This window comes from Microtus oregoni, unplaced genomic scaffold (assembly GCF_018167655.1).
Source record: "Microtus oregoni isolate MIOR12 unplaced genomic scaffold, Mior012 000005F_ref0000423, whole genome shotgun sequence".
In the NCBI taxonomy this organism is placed as follows: domain Eukaryota; kingdom Metazoa; phylum Chordata; class Mammalia; order Rodentia; family Cricetidae; genus Microtus; species Microtus oregoni.
This window is the reverse complement of record NW_024543064.1, coordinates 56,738,635-56,757,853: the sequence shown is the minus strand read 5'-3', so window position 1 is coordinate 56,757,853 and position 19,219 is coordinate 56,738,635.

Below are 19,219 nucleotides of genomic sequence, written 5' to 3'. Positions count from 1 at the left end.
TAAATTCTTGCCAACACCATTCACGTGGGATTAAAACTTTTGAATATGTACAGGCAGTGGTGTTGCACACCTTTAATCCCAGCACTTGTGAGGCATAAGCAGGTGGATCCCTGTGAGTTTGATGCCATCCTGACCTACAAAGAGCTAGTGCAAGAACAGGCTCCAAAGCTACAGAGAAACTCTGTCACAAAAACAAAACAAAACTTTGGTATGCAGTATTTCAACCTCTGACTCCACTGAAAGCATTATCCTAATTGTTTCTATGTTATACTTTATCATGTATGAAACTGAAAAAACAACAACAAGGAAACATTTAATTCTAAGACTGATACAATTCTAGAGATGGCATTATGAATGCACAAGTGATCTGGTCAGGGAAATGAGAAAGTGGGACTCCTAATGAAAGGGGAGCGAGCAAGGTGAACACAGAAGAAGGTGGGAGGAAGATTAGAGACAAAATCAGAACCAAGTGATTTGATAGGGAAAATGGCGAAAAAGTACAGGATCCTTGGGAAAGGTTGTGAGATGAATGCATGAAAAGAAGGAGGGGAAGTAAAATAACAACAACAATGACTTTAAAAGTCCACAAGAAATCACATTATTAACTTTTTACCTAAAGAATAACCAATACTGCACATAATTTAATGTACAAATATACAAATATAGTCTCAATAAGCATTTCTATTCTGGGCTGATGGTGTTACCTACAAGAGCCAAAAGCCATCTAATAAAACACCAGAAATGAAATTTTCTCTTTTGAGCTGTTGACCAGGGCTATCTAAGTGACTCCCAAAACATATAACCTATTGCCATTGCCTTTAGTTATGTCTCAGAGAAACTTCCTTGGCCTGTTGATAGGACAGACCTTAGGGAGGTGAGGAGGACTGGACTGAATGTTTGGAGAAAGAAGGGCAGAGTCAGGGAGACACCAGGGAGCTGCCATGAAGCCACCGCTGTAGATAGACATTCTGAAACTTTGCTGGTAGTCCATGACCCCATGGTGATACATAAATTAATGGAAATTGGTTAAATTAAGATGTAAGTGTTAACCAATAAGAAGATAGAGCTAATAGGCCAAGCAGTGACTTAATTAATAAAGTTTCTGTGTGATTATTTCAGTTGTAGGTGGCAGGAAACAAACAAGTTGCTCTCTCCTCCTTGCAACATAGACCTTGAGTTTGAAGGAGAATGCAAGGGAGTATATGCACGGTTTGTAGGGAAAAAAGGGAAGAGAGAAACATTTTAATTATATTAGAATCTCAAAAGTAAACAACAAAAATGCCACTTGCACCTGCTTCTATGCATCTAGAAAAAAACTAAAATGATCTATAAATAAACATATTAAAATAAACATATTAATTGGTTAACCATTCTTGTTAAGTAAAAATAAGTTGGCTTATTTACATTTGTATTTATTAATTTTTCTAAATCTTGTCTTTTGATGCAGGCACAAACATCTGAAAACCAGGAAACTAGAAAGAAATTAATCCTTTAAAAAAGATCTAAAATATGAAGAATAAAATATACAGTAGCTATAAATAAAATCAATAAAAACCAGAGCAAAATAACCCCTTTGAATTTGAGTCAGAGATTCACAAAATGCTAAGCATAATAATAAAATTAATGATACGGTATATGAAAAAATCTACATATAATTAGTAAAGTCCACCATATAGAAAATGGGGAAGCAACTGTACTACCCTGTCACTCTTCATTCTTAAATTTAATTTATGTCATTAAATACTGATCAGAATGGACTCTAGCCTGGTCTAAGCTCTGGAACCCTAGGAAGTGACAAGTCACATGTTGCAGGACAACACCACATGGCCACCATATTTCCCATGTGACTTCACTATTTTCTAAGAACTACAAGTCCCAAAATTCTAGGAAGTTGCCTTGTCCTTGGGTAGGTAGGGCTTACCCATTGACTTTGGATCTTCAATGAAAGGATCCGTTAACCTTTTAAAAATAGTCTGACATTCAAAGTGTATGTCAATATGAAATATTATATAACTATGACAACTTAAATAATATGGTAGCTGATGCTACAAATTTGACTATTTTGCAAATTATAAAGACATTATACTATAGGTATACTGAACAAACATTCTTGTACTAAATTGGACTTTCAAATTTCCTAAGAAAACAATTCCTTGTCTAGAAAGAAATGAAAACACAGACTCTGGGGCATTTTAAATAACTAGACTCTAAAACTACTTCTTTCAATTACTCAGCAAATATTTGTTGGATGACTCTAATGCATTAGAGATGCAGAAAAAAGGGATAAATCAAACAACAAACCTATGTTAATGAAGCTTATATTCTAGATGGTGGATGGAGAATAAACACAGTTAACTTAAAAATAGGTGACATGATAGGTAAAAAGAAAAAAATCAGTAAATAAAGAGATGGGAAATTTTAAGTAGATATGATATTAAATGACCTACTAGGAAAGGCAGTGCTGGAGTTGATATTAGAGGGAGGTAGTGAAGGAAAGTGTCCTAGGCCAAGTGCAAAGCGATCCCAAAGACATAAGGGAATGCTTGCTTGTTGTTTAAACAGAGAGATGTGTTCATTTAGTAAAATGGATTAGGAAGGTAAGTGTGGGGCAGATCATGTGACACTTCAATTATCATACATTCTGTTCTTTTACCCTGTACAAATTGGAACACCACCAGAGTCTGTGTTTGGGACACATCTAACTTAAGATCTACCAGCACACTTCTTATTGAAGGGTTAAGAGCACTGGGCAGTCCCTAAAAGCAAAAACTGGATATCTCAGTCTACTTGTGGGGCTACATAAATGTTTGACACTAGGAAATAGATGCAGAGTGGAACTAATTTATTTATCACCATTATGGGGTCTTAGAAATCCTCCAAGGTGCCATCACACTCAAGTGTCTGAGTAATACTGCTCTTCTTCATGTGGTGCCTTAATGCTCCATCCTCCAAAGCATGTCCTCACATGGTGGAAGCTTGAAGGGAAATGAGGCCCATAAATAATGCACAAAACAACTTTTAATTTACTACTATGTCTTTCATTTTTCATTGGTTTTCAATTTAGTATACAAAATGATGGGTTTCATTATGGGCTTTACACACAGATTTTGTTTTTGTTGATGATATTATTCATCCCCTCCCCAAATCTCATTTACTTTCTAATGGTCCCTTTGATTCATCTGCTTTCTGCTCTCTTGTTTCATGCACTCTGTTGTCCTCTCTTCTTTTTTTACTCCTCATTCCCTAACCATCCTTTTTGTTAGCATGATAATTATTTATTAAAGATTTCTGCCTCCTCTTCACCACCGCCTCCCATTTCCCTCCCTCTCCCCCGCATAACTATCCTTTAAAACCCTTTTCGTCTTTAGTCCCCTTTCTATTTTCATAACCTATACTCACCCCAATCATATACACACATACACACTTACAAACACACATGTGCATATGTGTGTATGTGTATCATATAGAAAGATGATAAATAGTTACACAGACAGAGAGATAGGTAGACAGATAGATACAGACTGGGAGAGAAAGAAATCTAACATAGTCTTTAAAGGGAAAAGCATATTTGTCATTGTGAGTCTGTGATACTTTGCTTAAGATAATAATGCTCAGATCCACCAACTTTCCTGAAAACTCGTGATCTCATTTTTCTTTTTGGATGAACAAAACTGCATTGTTTATATGAACCATGTCTTCTTTGTTCACTTATTAAAAGACATTTAGGTTGAGTCCATCTTCTAGAGAGTGGGAATACTGCAATAGTGAACATAAATATGCAAGTTATCTTTGTGATTGTTATGTTGACTTGGAATCATTTGGGGAAATATCCAGAGTAGCATAGTAGTGTGTAGAATAACCATATTACCTTGGTTATTCTAATTTTAGTTTTTGAGGAAACTCTATACTGACATTCATAATGGCTGCATCATTCTATACACTTACTAGCAATTAGTAAGTGTTTCGCTTTCCTCATATCCTCATTTATTTTTGTTTGGGGTGGTACTGCTAAATGTTTTTCACTTTGACTCTGGTAAAAATGGAGTTATAGGAGTTTTAATTTACATTCCCTATATAAAGCCTCAAATATGAATTCCATATAGGATAGTAAGAATCTTCATGACAAAAATCACTTTTTTCAAGCTGCCATTAAAGGTGTACACCTAAGGTTTAGAGGTGATATATTTGAACGATTACACTAAAACAGAAGCTAAGAAGAAACTGTAGTTGAAATTTTCTTTGGGCCACCAAACAGCTCCCAAATAAAGATACGGAGATTTATTATTAATTATAAATGTTAGAATGAAAAATTGAAGAGACAATGAAAAATAATTTTCTCAAGCTAGATATTCAGATACAGATCCAAAACTTGCTATCAGCATATACACACATAAAAATAAAGAACAACTGAAATGCTTGGAAACTAAGGAAAATTTATAAGTACTGCCAAATATTGGGGGAAAATAGCAGTATTCCCCTTACAGGATGTCAACAAAATTGACAGCTTTCCATGATAGAATGAAAAAGTTACAGAATGCAGTCTTCATGGGGTTATGAAAAGGAAGAAAACAGTGTTAACTTAAATTTATATCCTATAAGAGTATCTTCAGTACAACCTTTGCAAGTTCTTATCAGGCAAAAAAGTATAAATAATTAGAATTCTAAAACATACTCCAAGAAAATATAAAATCTAGTTCTAGAGACTTAGAACCAGGTACTACTACTACTGTGATCAGAAACATAAGGAGAAACTAGTTAAGCTAGTATAACTGTGGATAAATATGATAAAATATTGATCTACACAACAATAGCATCAATGTTTTAAAGTCATGTAAATATACAAATCCATGCATTGGTGACTGTGTGTCTGTATGTCGAGTATGTCTAAGACATGCAGAGAAAAGTAGTTAAAGTATTCTAAGATGATTATATTTTTAGGAGTCAGAATAATTGTTCATTTATGTTTTCTTTAATAACTTACAAATGTGTGTTACAGTCTTCAAAATATCTACTAAAATATTACTCATAATTGTATAGACCAAAGTGAGAATCAGAATTATAAAAACACAGGCCACAGAGAAACTGTCTTGGGGGGTGGGGAGGGGGACACAGGCCAGCAGCTAGATTGGAAAAGAGAGTTAAGACAGTACTCATAAGCCTGAATCAGTTAAATTATATTAAATGTTAATTAAATGTTTATTAAAATGTAAAGACTGTGCACTAGCTCACTTCCAAGATGCCCCCTGCCAGCTCTTGACTTGGAACATGTACACCCATATGTATTCCCTGCACTTGAGCGTGGGTCAGTGTATCCACTTGCCTCTAAGCCCACAAAGATTCTCATCCCTTCTCGTACCTCCCACTAATAAAGGGAACCTAGCCCTTCCATGGTTTCCAACTGTCCCATTTGCTCTTCATGATCTCAGGGAACAGACTCTTCCTACGCAAAGTGGGATCACATGCAGCTGTGATAGGAAAAGAACAGCTTTTTTCTTTGGATGTGAACTTGAGAAACTAAGATGTTGTTTCTTCCCCTCATGGTAGGACAGGCACTGGCTAACTGCTGTGTTGGCTGCGTATTGCTATGCAACAAATTACTACAACTTGGCTGCTTTAAAAAATTGTTTTAGTCTGCACTGCTATGACAGAATATTATAGATTGCTGGCTTATAAACAGCAGAAATTTGTTTCTCACGGTTCTGGAAGATCGGAAGCTCAAATCAGAGCGCTGGCAGACCAAGTGCCTGGTGAGGGCTCATTTCTCTTGGATGCTGCCTTCTTTCTCTCTCATCACATTGCAGAGAGAGCTTATTCTCTGTGATTTCATCTGCCCATTTCCTTGCTTGTTTGTTAGTTTGTTTGGCCACTTGCTTCTTCTATGGTGTAGGAGTCAAATGCAGGGTCTCACACACACTAGGTAAGCTGTGAACTATCTCTTCAAACCTGGCATCTTTTTTTTTTCCTTTTAATAAAGGCATCAATTTCATTCATGTAGGTTCTGCTGACACTATAGAGTATCTCACAAAGGCCTAATTCATTATATTATACCATAGATTCTGTTTTTAACACATAAATAGAAAAGAAACTCAAATATTCTATCTAAAGTAGTAGCATTAATTTATCACCTCACCTCATTGTTAATCCGTTTGTGTAATAGCGAAGCAGAAGGGAAAAGCAACTGGGGAAAGAAAGGGAACCAGTTAGAAGAAGGAAGTAGACATGGCAAAGAAAAACTAATCAGAACAAAGTATAGTAGTGCACATATATGAAGACACCATAATGCAGCTCATTATTTTGTATGCTAACCTGAAAGATTAAAGTATTTTCAAAATCACCATAGAAAAAAAAAGTCAAAGTACCCTCTTCCCTTCTCTCATTGTACTTATTTATGTAGCACACTTTCTTTTAATGAAATTTATTGTATTCTTTTTTGAATATTTGTTTTTAACTGTTTTTATTGAGTTACATATTTTTCTCTGCTCTCCTTCTATCCTCCCCCACCCTCACCTTCTGCCCTCACCCATAATCTCCATGCTTCCAATATACTCAGGAGATCTTGTCTTTTTCTACTTCCCATGTAGATTAGATCCATGTATGTCTCTCTTAGGGTCCTCTTTGTTTTCTGAAGTTGTGGATTGTAGGCTGGTTTTCTTTGCTTTATGTTACTCTCTCAATTTCCTACCCCTCTTAAAATCTCATCCACCCTTTTATGAACCTCTTTGTAGTTTCATGATCTACAAATGCACATATATAAATATACCTACATACAAATAATTGTGAACAAGCAAATATATACACATGAATTTAAATAGTGTCCCATATTTGAAGGAAAGCAGGCGGCATTGTCTTTTCAAGTCTGAATTATTTCACTCAACAGTGAATTCAAGTTGCACCATTTCCCTGAAAATGACATTGTTGTTTTTTTTTTTTTTTTGGATGCATGAAATTCCATCGTGTATATGTACCATATTTTGTTTATTTTTTGATAGACATCTTGGCTGGCTCCATTTCCTAGCTATTGTGAATAGTACAGCAATAAACATGGGTGTACAATGCATGGTAGGTTGATTACAAGTTCCTTGTTTAGATAACCCATAGTAGTTTAACTCATCTTATTTCAACCCCATATTCAGTTTTTGGAGGACCCTCTTTCCTGATTTCTTTTTTTTTTCTCTTTCCTGATTTCTATAGTGACTACATGAAGTTTGCATTGCTATCAGGAGCTATAAAAGGATCCCTTTTCTCAAAAAAAAAATAAATAGAATAGATTTATACCTAGCAGCATCTTCTATAAGACTAAAACCAAAATCGGGATGTGGACCAAAGACTGGAGGCCTTGATCAGAATGTCATACTACCAACCCCAGTCGACTAATTTTATTTCCTGTTGAGTTTATGACCATGGAACTCACTCATGTTGGCTATTGGCACGAGACAATACTTGGTTCTTCTCTAGGTTTGAAACTATGAGTGAAACATAAGACCAATAAATTCTGCATACCATATTTTCATATACATATGGATCAGTGAATTGAATGGGCTTCCAGGATTATCAGGCATTCATTAGATTTATGACTATGCCTCTGCCCGTGGTGCTGAACTGCTATCCTAAAGAGTGATTGTATAGCATTATATTATTATGGTTTAGCCAGCACCTCTGTTTATTCTACACTACCATAGAAAAATATTAATAAGAAAATTGAGCGGTTCATAATGGCACACACAGTGAGAATTTGTTCATCTTTTATTTTTTAAAAATCTTATTTTCTTAGAACCATTCAGAATGTCAACAAATAACTGCAGTTTTTCAAAATTACAAGCAGTGTTCCTTTAACAGAACAATTATTTTCCTATAAGCTGCACCATTGAAAAATGAAGTTAAAAACAAACAAATAATTCCTATCCTATATACAACCAATTTGTGCTGTGCACCAGTGAGAACATGCATTAAATTTTCATGTCAATTTACAAACCCCACATACTGGCCCAGGCAAAGTTAGTTGCTATTGAAAATTTCACTGCTTTTTTTTTCTTTTGTTATGTTATTTTTCCTGTCTGATTTTGAAAGAAAGAAAGAAAAAGAAGGTGCATAATGAATGGGATAGGTCCTAGTTGGGGAGGATCTTTGAAGAAATGAGGGAAAGAAAACCATGATCAGAATATACTGTACTAATTTTCAGTTAAAAAAAAACTGACTTTTGGAGCTCTTTCCCTATGGAGGGATACCTTGCTCAACCTAGATACAGGAGGGGGGCTTGGTCCTACCTCAAGTGATGTGACAGATTTTGTTGACTCCCCATGGGAGGCCTCAAATTCTCTGAGCAGAAAGGGGTGGTGTGGGGTGAAGGTAGAGAGAATGGGAGGACTAGGGGCAGAGGGAACTGGGAGTGGTATGCAAAATAAGATTTTTTTTAAAGAAAAGAAAAAAAATACCACCAGAGCAGGCCTATATAAAAACATATCACAAGTGTGTGAATTATATAAAGAAGAAACTATATATTTTGAAAATGATATTGCATACACTTACATTTCCATTTTTTTCCTTTTAAGAAGAGTGATCCCAGTATGTGAGTATTAAACACTTTACATACATGAAAACAAGCAAACTGACAAACAAAACACTATTCTAGATTCAAACTTATTTACTTTATTTACCACCTTTATTTCCTTCCTCTTCTTCATTTTTTTCAACATCTTCATATCCCCTCCTTTTTATCCTGCTTTTTTTTTGCCTTGAGTTACTCTCCCTTTTTCCCCTTGTGTTGGGTTTTTCTATCACACCCAATACAGAAACATCCTTTTGTATTCCCCTTCTGTGTAGCAGCATTCTATTCATAAGATGCTTGCCATCTGCATCTGTGCAACTCCACAGCTCTCCCAGATTCTTGCCAGATGCTCTTCTCTGATTCAGGGGCAGTATTCAAAACACAAAGGACAACAACTTCCTTGTTTTCCCTTGGGGAGGAATACAAGTTTTCATTTTTCTTTCACAACCAGGCTTGTCCGATTTTGTCATTATTTTTTCAATTTTTTTTAAGTAGATATGTTCTTCCATCTCTCTGAGCACTCCTTAGAAACCTTGAGAAGTTGACTGAAGTGTCCAGATACTTCTTATTCTCTTACAATTCTGCATAAAGAGTGCATATTTCTCCGTTTTGCCTCTTGGCTTCTTAGGCTCTCCTTTGCCCGTGTTCAGCTGGTTTTCTTGGGTGAGGCACAGAGTCACCTAGTGCCCATTCAACTCTCCAATTTTGTTTATTTTGGTCTATGGAAACTTTATTCCTAGTCATATCCGATTGTCTTCATGACTAGAGTAAATTCTTGGTTTTTACAGAGTAAAATCAATTGCATGAATATGATTTCAGAGTCAGTCTTAGGTTCAAGATTCTTAAGGCTCTTGACTTTAGCAGCAAAAACTGTTGATGAAGCTAGGATTGGGATCTGAAAGTGTCCCCAAAGGGCAATGTAGAGAGAGTATGATGAGAATTACAGCCACTGAACTCAGTTGGGTATGATCAGAACAGTATTTCACTTAAGAGAACAACCCAGCTGGGAATCAAAATTGGGCTTGTTTCTGTCAGGGATGATTTAACTTGATCCTACTTGAAGGCAGGAACTCAATGAATCCTTTCTAGTGCTTTGATTCTAAGATCTGAAAGAAAAGAAAAACTTTGAAAAATGAATTTTGATATGACATGAAAGACTTTTCATTTGTATTGATAAAAAAATTACTGATCTACTTTACTCAGATGGGATTATCTGAAAAAGTTAATTTCCTAGATGTTAATTTCATAATCTAATTCTGCATGGAGGTTAAAATTTTCTAAAGAGGCTAACTATACCAACTGTGAGCCTACACACCATTTCATCAGTTCCTCATGTATTTCCAAAGTCACAAACCTGCCAGAGATAAAGTGATGAACCTGCCATTCATGATCAGTGTTCTGTGGTCCACTAAATTTGGGGAGCATTTCATCATTCACAGAGACTTTTTCGCTTTTCAATCAGTTCTGTTCCTTGAGAGATGTACTCCAGACAAATGGGGTTGATCCCTCGATAACTATCAGGCAGCTCCTGATGCAGATCTTCAGAGTCATTGAAAGTCCCCATCATCAACTGAGGGCTGGGTGGGTTATCATACTTTGCAAACTGGCATTCTTTCTGACTTGAAGCCATGTCAGTTTGATGGTTTTTAATGAATGACTGAATACAAACATGAAGGAAAAATTAAAAAAAAAAAACCACCCTAGTCATTTGACTGTATACCTTTCCTGTTTTCTATACACACACACACACACACACACAAACTGTACATTTTCATCATTTTATGGTGTCTGTTATGTAACTTGTTTTATTTATCAAATGGCATATTGAAACCATACTTTCATGTCAGCAATACAATTCTACTATCACTATTTAATTGCTGCATATTGTTTCATACAGAAGGTTATTAATAAACCCTAATTATTTTATTATTTTTAGTTTTTATTCTCTGCTAATAACTCACTATAAAAATCATATTTTTATAAGTCAATCACAGACAGAAAAAAATTATCTGCTGTATTTCTTCCTTGCTTACTTTCTTTCTTTCTTTCCTTCTTCCTTTTTTTTTTTTGAGACAGAGTCTCACTATGTGGAACTTGCTGTCCTGAAATACTCTAGACCAGAATGGCCTCTAACTCAAAAAGAACCTTCTGCCTCTGCCTCTCAAGTACCAGGAAGAATGTGCACTATTACAACTGGCTAAAAACGATGTTTTTATTTAATTTAATATATTTGCCAAACTGTATTATTTTTCTAGCAATGTCTATGAAATTATTCAATTTTATATATTTATCATAAGCAAAAATGTTCTGAACAGTATTTCTTAAAAGATGTTCTTTTCCCTCTTGTTTCCAGAAAAAAAGTTTGGTTCAAAGACGTTTGAAGAACATATTTCCCAGGATAGCCAAAACACTCTTATACAATAAAGGATTGTCTGGAGGCATTACCATCCCTGACTTCAAACTCTATTACAGAGCTACAGTATTGAAAACAGCTTGGTATTGGCATAAAAACAGAGAAGTCGACCAATGGAATCGAACAGAAGACCCTGACTTTAACCCACAAACCTATGAACACCTGATTTTCGATAAAGAAGCTAAAAGTATACAATGGAAAAAAGAGAGCATCATCAACAAATTGTGCTGGCAAAACTGGATGTCAATCTGTAGAAAAATGAAAATAGATCCATATCTATCACCATGCACAAAACTCAAGTCCAAATGGATTAAAGACCTCAATATCATCTGAACACACTGAACCTGATAGAAGAGAAAGTGGGAAGTACTCTATAACACATGGGCACAGGAGACCACTTCCTACGTATAACCCTAGCAGCACAGACATTAAGGGTCTCATTGAATAAATGGGACCTCCTGAGACTGAGAAGCTTCTGTAAAGCAAAGGACACTGTTACGAAGACAAAAAGGCAACCCACTTACTGGGAGAAGATCTTCACCAACCCCGCAACTGACAAAGGTCTGATCTCCAAAATATATAAAGAACTCAAGAAACTAGACCGTAAAAGGCTAATCAACCCAATTATAAAATGGGGCACTGAGCTGAACAGAGAATTCTCAACAGAAGAAGTTCAAATGGCCAAAAGACGCTTAAGGTCATGCTCAACTTCCTTAGCGATCAGGGAAATGCAAATCAAGACAACTTTAAGATACCACCTTACACCTGTCAGAATGGCTAAAATAAAAAACACCAATGATAGCCTTTGCTCGAGAGGTTGTGGAGAAAGGGGTACACTCATCCATTGCTGGTGGGAATGCAAACTTGTGCAACCACTCTGGAAAGCAGTGTGGCGGTTTCTCAGGAAATTCGGGATCAACCTACCCCTGGATCCAGCAATACCACTCTTGGGAATATACCCAAGAGCACATATTCCCCATGTTTTGGTATTCATAGATTATATTAGCATTTCAATCACTCTGAAAAATTCCACACTAGAAAAACATGTTAAACCTTTTTTTAAATCAACATTTATTAAGTCGTTTACACTGTGTCAGTATATTGAGAAAACAGTAACTGATCAAAATTTAGAAAACAAGAGATCTTGTGTTATGCAGTACCCTCCCCCCCAAAAAACCCTCCAAATACAGCACAATTACTACACCTGAAACTGGAGGAACCATTGTGGATGATAAGGTAGAAAATTGTAAGAACAAGAGGAACTGTAGTAAGGGGCCACTTGTCTGTTCCCTGTTGCTCAGCCCCGAAATAATCACACAGAAACCATATTATTTGAAAAACTGTTTAGCCAATAGCTTAAGCATATTTCTGGCTAACTCTTATATCCTAAACTAACCCATCTCAATTAATTTGTGTATGGCCACGTGGCTATGGCTTACCAAGTAAAGTTCTGTCCAGCTTCTGTCTCTGGTGGGGCTCCATGGCTTCTCCCTGACTCTGCCTTCTTTCTCCCAGCATTCACTTTAGTTTTCCCCACCTTACTCTACTCTACCCTATCACAGATTTCTTTATTAGCCAATGGTATTCACAGCATACAGAGAGGAATCCCACATCACCTCCCCTCTTCAGTTTAAATCAAAAGGAAGGTTTTAACGTTAACATAGTAAAATCACATATAAAAATAGGTGTCAAGCAAGAATTACAGTTAGAATATTTATATCTACTATATCTTTTTCATTACTAGAGAAAACTACAATTATAACTGTCTATTTTTCAACTCCATCAAAGACTCCAGAAGGATGTAATATTACTTAAGCAAGCAGGAAGTGCATTGTAAGCACTCTAGCTCTAGAATTGACAGAGACATCTCACTACCTGGACAGTCACTCAAATTCTTCTATAATGTTTTGGGTACCCATCTACAGCCTACAGGCCCAAAGTGTCTGCAGACTTTTCCACAAAGCAGGAAATTTTAAAGACAGTTTCTATATTTGTCAGTCACTTTTTCCTGTGTCATGCAAAATGTCTTGCAGACCCTTTCATGAAGCAGGAAACCTGAAGGACCATCTTACCTTTAGACAAGTTCAGCAGTTATTTCTGTGGGCCCTGCATATCCAGCTCATACAGTATAACATCAAAAAGTCTAGGCAAGAGCATTTTCTTACCCAAATGGCTAAAAATGTTATAGAGGCTATACCCATGAAATTTCATCAGCATGACTTCCTGAACAATTATTTGGCCATTAGACTTGCTAACAAGGAATAGGGAGATCTGTTGGTGTCTTAACACTAGACAAAGAACTAAAGCAACAGGGAAGTGCTTAGAGCATAAGAAATGTTCTTACCCAAAGAAGAACCCCAGTTGGTTATCCAATACCAAGTGGCCAGACACAGATGAGCAGAGTTTATTTATTTGTTAGATATATGTATATATATGAATATAAATGTGTGTGCATACATAAATACATATGTGTGTATAATAATATTCATAAAATAAGCCAAAACCTTGTAGAGATAAAGGAGGAGTACATTGGAGAAGTTAGAGAAAGAAAAGGAAAATAAAGAAACTATACTACAATTTCAAAAAATTAAAAAATTAACTATTCAAATGTACATGCAAACCTCTGGATAATGAAATCATAAAGAAATGTCATGATAATCTTGAATAGCATTATTGAGATTTCTTCTTATTCTGACTTCATCGTTCACATTTAATTGAGTAGTATACTTTAAAACAGTGGGGATTTTTTGCCACATTTGAATACATATAATAGAAAACAGTATTATAAAAAGTATATATATATGCATACATATATATATATATAAATGAGATGGAGTTCAAAGATCATAGCATATGCATTTCAATAGTTAAGTATTTTTCTCCTATATAACATATTATTACCTTGAAGTAAATTAGTTTCATAATAGCTATTAACTAAAAGAAATTAAATAAAAAGTATATGATCAAACACTTGTGCAGCTTTCATTTTGGTTTTGAACAATATCAACTTTTAGATGGAATATAAAGTTATATTGACATTTCCCATATGCCAATCAAATACCTACTTATACATACGTATAACATCACATCCATGAATAAAAAACTACCTTGTCAATCAGATGGCTTGTTATACACAAATTTGACATCAGATTTAAATATAATAAGATACAAGATTGACAGTTAATTATTCAAAGTTAAGAAAAATAATAAATTGCTCTTTGTTTTCCTCTCTGTTTCAAAGAGACAGTTTTTCATTTGCTCATGGTTAGTCTAATATATATTATTTCACATTTAAATGCAGTGTCTGTACTATAAGTCTTTCAAATGTTATTGTTTTTAATTTTATTAATAAGTTCATGTATGAGGTCTACACATATTGACAAATATATGTTGTTACTAAAAGATCAATTACCAGTTGATACATAATCATCAATCAAGAAAATTTTAAAAATTAGACATAGAGTACTGTATAGATTATCCATAAAATATTAATGGCAAAAGTTTGAATTCAAGATTATATTAAAATTTTGTAAATTTTGGCACTTACCACTAAAACCCACAGCAGTTGTGTGTGCTGGCCAGTACCACAGAATTTCTTATCTTACTCTAGTCATTTTTGCCAGGGTCTAGAGAATTCCACAGTGTTGTTTAATGAATCCACACTAAGGGGAGTTAAAGCCAGACAACTACTTAAAACCACCAGCAACAACACCTAGCAGAAGAAACACCTGAGTGTTCGCATTCACTTAATCCACTGAGACCTGCATGCTTCTTGGTGCTTTCCGTGGTAGCATAATTTCTTTATTAAGGCAAAGCTGAGAAAGTTGGGGGGAAAAAGGAAAAACTATTAGTTAATTTTGATACTGAAATAGGATTTAAGGCCCAAAACCAGGTTTTTCTGAAACCAGTTTATTACATTATATAGACCCAAGATTGTGAAATACTACTGAATTGTGGAAGCTGTTAAAATAAATATCTATTCAGATCTTTCCTTGTAGAAGCCTCAGCAGACAGTATCTAGTCTCTTATTTTAAAATGTTGGCTCTAATTAGGGATTTGGGAAAGGAATGAAGGTATTCCAAAACAAAGCAAAACTTTGCCTGTGCTCCAAGGTACTAAGCACAAATGTCAAGATGAACGGGAGAAGGAAGTTTAGGTTACCCCTACTTCCCTGTCCTCCCAATTCCCTGCTTGCCTAGACCTTGCTAGTCCCGGCATTGCCACCATCTACTCAATGCCTCCTACCATCCTCCCTCAAGATCTCTTTTCCAATTCTAGAACCTCCTTTCTAGTCTGGCCTTTCATGATGCATAAAGTTAAACATAAAGTTCTGAAAATTTATACCTAGGATACACACAGGAGGGAGAACAGTCAGTGTTTGTTTCCCAGGACTTGATTGACTTCACACAGTATATTCTCCAGTTCTAATTCCCTGCAAATGTCATGATTGCATTCTCTTTTATTGCTAAATAAAATCCTTTGCAGACATATAACATATCTTCTTTAACCATTCATCTATTGGTGGACAGCAAGACTTGTTCCAATGTTCTTATATTCTAAGTAGACTCACATCAAATCTTTATTGTAGGCACCTTTGGGTACCCAGGAGGGGTAGGGCTGGGTCACATGGCAGCTCTGTCTCTAGATTTTTTTGGCCACAGTGACTACACCAGTTTACATCCTCAACAGTGTGGACAGGTGGGCTTCTGTACACTCACATTCTCACTAGCATTTTTATTTTTAGTCATTTTCTCTCTCTCTCTCTCTCTCTCTCTCTCTCTCTCTCTCTCTCTCTCTGTGTGTGTGTGTGTGTGTGTGTGTGTGTGTGTGTTTCAAGACAAGGTTTCTTTGTGCAGCCTTGACTGTCCTGGAACTAGCTCTATAGACCAGGCTGGCTCAAAGAAATCTGCCTGCCTCTGCCTTCGGAGTACTGGGCTTATAGGCATACACCCCCACAGCCTGCCTCATTTTTCTTTTTCTTGGTAACAGTCATGCTGACTGAATTTGCTTTTTAAATTGGTTTGTCTGGGGCAAAGAAAAGAAAGAGAATGAAGATCTCAGCAGCGATTACATTGTTACCAGGGAACCGTAATGAAACCACAATTCAAAACAACTTCTGGGAGAAACTGAAAATATATGGTGGCATCCAGAAACACATCAAAGATTGTCCCAGACTTTTGAAGTAAATAGTAAAAACCGGAATTTTTAAAGAGAAGTAGGAGCAGATGCTAAGGCTAGAAGAGAGGTAACAGAAAAATAAGGTAGAGAACAACCCATGCATATTTCAAATAAAAGGTTTAGAAACCTGAAGTAACAGGCAGAAAGAAAGCAAAAAACCAACTCAAATAAAAGCATTTCTTTATACCTCTTACCAAGGCAACTTAAGCTATAACCTAAAGATAAATAAATGATCGCCTGCTCATCAAAGGGAATCACATTCAAACACGCCCTTCCCTTTCTTCTCTCTCCTTTCACTTTCTGAATGCAAGCCCAGAAGGCATGAACGGCAGAGCCAATCCCCCAATTCAAACATATTCATCTTTCCTCGGCAAGATTTTTAAACCAAAAATGAAAGGTTTCAATGGAAGTATAGAATAAAAGGCTAATCTCTATGGCATTTCATAAGCATGACACTCAGACTGTATTATGGTCATGAAAAATCTTTTCATAGAACAGTGGCATGTTTGCTCATGTGTCCCTTGTGATGTCATGCGACTGCATAACCCAAGACTATTGCTTGGAAACTCGAATCTCTTTTCCAGCCGCTGTGTGTGTTCAATATTCTTGCTGAAGGTAAGTAAGAGTAAGAAGTTTTCACTTGAGTCTGGCTGAGCCTGACAAACATATTTAACAAAGATGTACAGTTACTGTAATTCACCTTTATTAATTTTACTTTAAAGTGAATTACATTTATTAGATTCTACATAAATAAATGGCACTAGGTCCAGTGAGGTTATTAGTATAGGGGTATGATTGCAGGAACGAGCAGGAGAGAAAAGAGAAAGTGAAGATGAGCTGATGATTTCTTGAAAGTCACAGTCTGTTCTGACAGATGTGACCTTATCAAGTTTCTGTGTCATCACTGTAATTATGCATTCTGTTAAAGAGCTGGTCAGTTGCTGTAGAATTCTTGTTCTCTCAGTTAATTAGAAAGGTGTTTAGTGGACTTTCAGTGCCTTGCTCAGCCAGCATCAGAGCAGCTTCCTCCCGAAGCAGTTGGAAAAAAAAAATACAGAAGCCCACAACCAGACAAAATGCAGAGAATATGAGACCTTGGAACACTCAACACTAAACAGGATGCCTCCATCAAATCTCTTGCTTATTGACTCAGAGAATCCTGTTGAAGAGGAGATGGAAAGAGTGTCAGAGCCAAAGGGGATGGAAGACAATCAAGGAAACAAGGCCTTCAAAATACAGCAGGACCAGGGCATATATGACCTCCCAGAAACTACAGCAGCATGCACAGAGCCTGCAAAAGTGTGCATTAAATTGGGTCCTAGAGCTGCAAGAAGTAGTGGAAACATCCCCCCATCCCTAATTCAGAAGCTATCTCCAATGCTAACCACTTGCAAGTAAAAATATAGTTTTCCACTCACACGCGTGCCCAGAGCCGCTTGACCTGGGTGGGGAGGAATAAGCAAGAGCCAGTTCCAACACCAGGAACTCGGGTGCCTTTATTGTGAGCCAATATATAGTGGGGTATGGGAAAGAAAGAGGCAGAATGGCTCATGTCCTATGGAGAGAGGCAGCTCTGAAGAGGGGAAACAGTGAGGAATGGGCTGATGTGGGAGGCCTGCAGGCCGCCCAGGGCCACAATGACATTCCAGCTTGATCTTCTACCAAGGTCCGTGTCTGGTTCTGTGGCCCTGCCACAGTTAAACTATGTTGATGTCTGTAGCTCCTGTTGTCACCGAAGGCTGTAAAAATCTGGCCCCCTACATGTGCCACGTTGGCACCTGATGGTTATGCCAACGCAAGAGCCATTCTGAATGGTCTGAACATAGGCCTTGGAGGCATCCCAGCCAGAACTACAGTCAAGGACCATGTCTGGATCTATGACCCTACGACAACCAGGGTCCATGTTGATATGTGGGGCTCCTGTTGCCATCCAATGCCAAGCAGATGTTCTGGGTCTGGGCCAACACCTGGGGCCATGTTGGAATTTGCGGAGCATGTGACTGCTGGGATCATTCAGATATGAGAGTCCTTCACTGCCTCCTGGGGCCACGGTGACAACTTGACCACACTGCTGCTGATGCCACGTCTGTGGTGCTGACACAGCTGTGGTCTGTAGCTCAGGTTGCGGCAGGTATGGAGATTCTGTGAAGGTACGGTACTGAGGGTGTATCACAGACCTTGAACCTGACCAACAACACAATGAACCTCTGCTAATGAAGCAATGTGGATAAAATGATGAAACAGCATGATACACAGCAGCTCCCAATGACACTAAGATGAATGAAGACCAGATGGAGAGGTGAAAAACACAGGGGAGTGAAGCTTGTTGGGGTTTTCTGTTCTGCCCGGTACCCCACAGCCAGCAAGAACCAAAGACAATCACACAGAGATCTCTATAAGTTATAAAGCTGATTGGCCCATTAGGTCAGGCTGCTTATTAGCTCTTGTAGCTTATATTAACCCATTATTCTTATCTATTTTAGCCATATAGCTCGGTACCTTTTTCAGCTGGGTAGGTCACATTTTGCTTGTTAGGTGGTCTGGTCTGAAATGGGAGGAATCAACTTCCTCCTTCCCAGAATTCTCCTGTTCTCATTGTATCATTTCTACTTCCTGTCTGGTTTTCCCACCTATACTTCCTGCCTGGCCAGTCAGCGTTTATTTAAAACATGAGTGACAGAATACAATTGTCCTACACCATTGTTTGTTTGTTTTCGCTTGTTTTTTTTGTTTGCTTGGTTGATTGGTTGATTTTTTTTTATTTTTCTTTTTGGTTTTTGTTTGCTTTTAATTAATATCCTTATTTGTATTTTTAATTTTTTAGTGTTATTTTTATTATTTCTTTTTAAGTTTTCCTTTAAAGGGGACACTAGAAGGGTAAATGGCAGATGCAGACAGACTGGGAAATGAGTGGGATTGGGGTACATAATATGAAATTCCCAAAGAAACAATAAAATAAAAATTGCATTTAAAAAATAAAACATTTTTTCCAGGTTTTGCCTATTACAAATAATGGTGCTATGAACATAATTGAGCAAATGTCCTTGTAGTATGATTGAGCATCCTTTGCGTATATGCCCAAG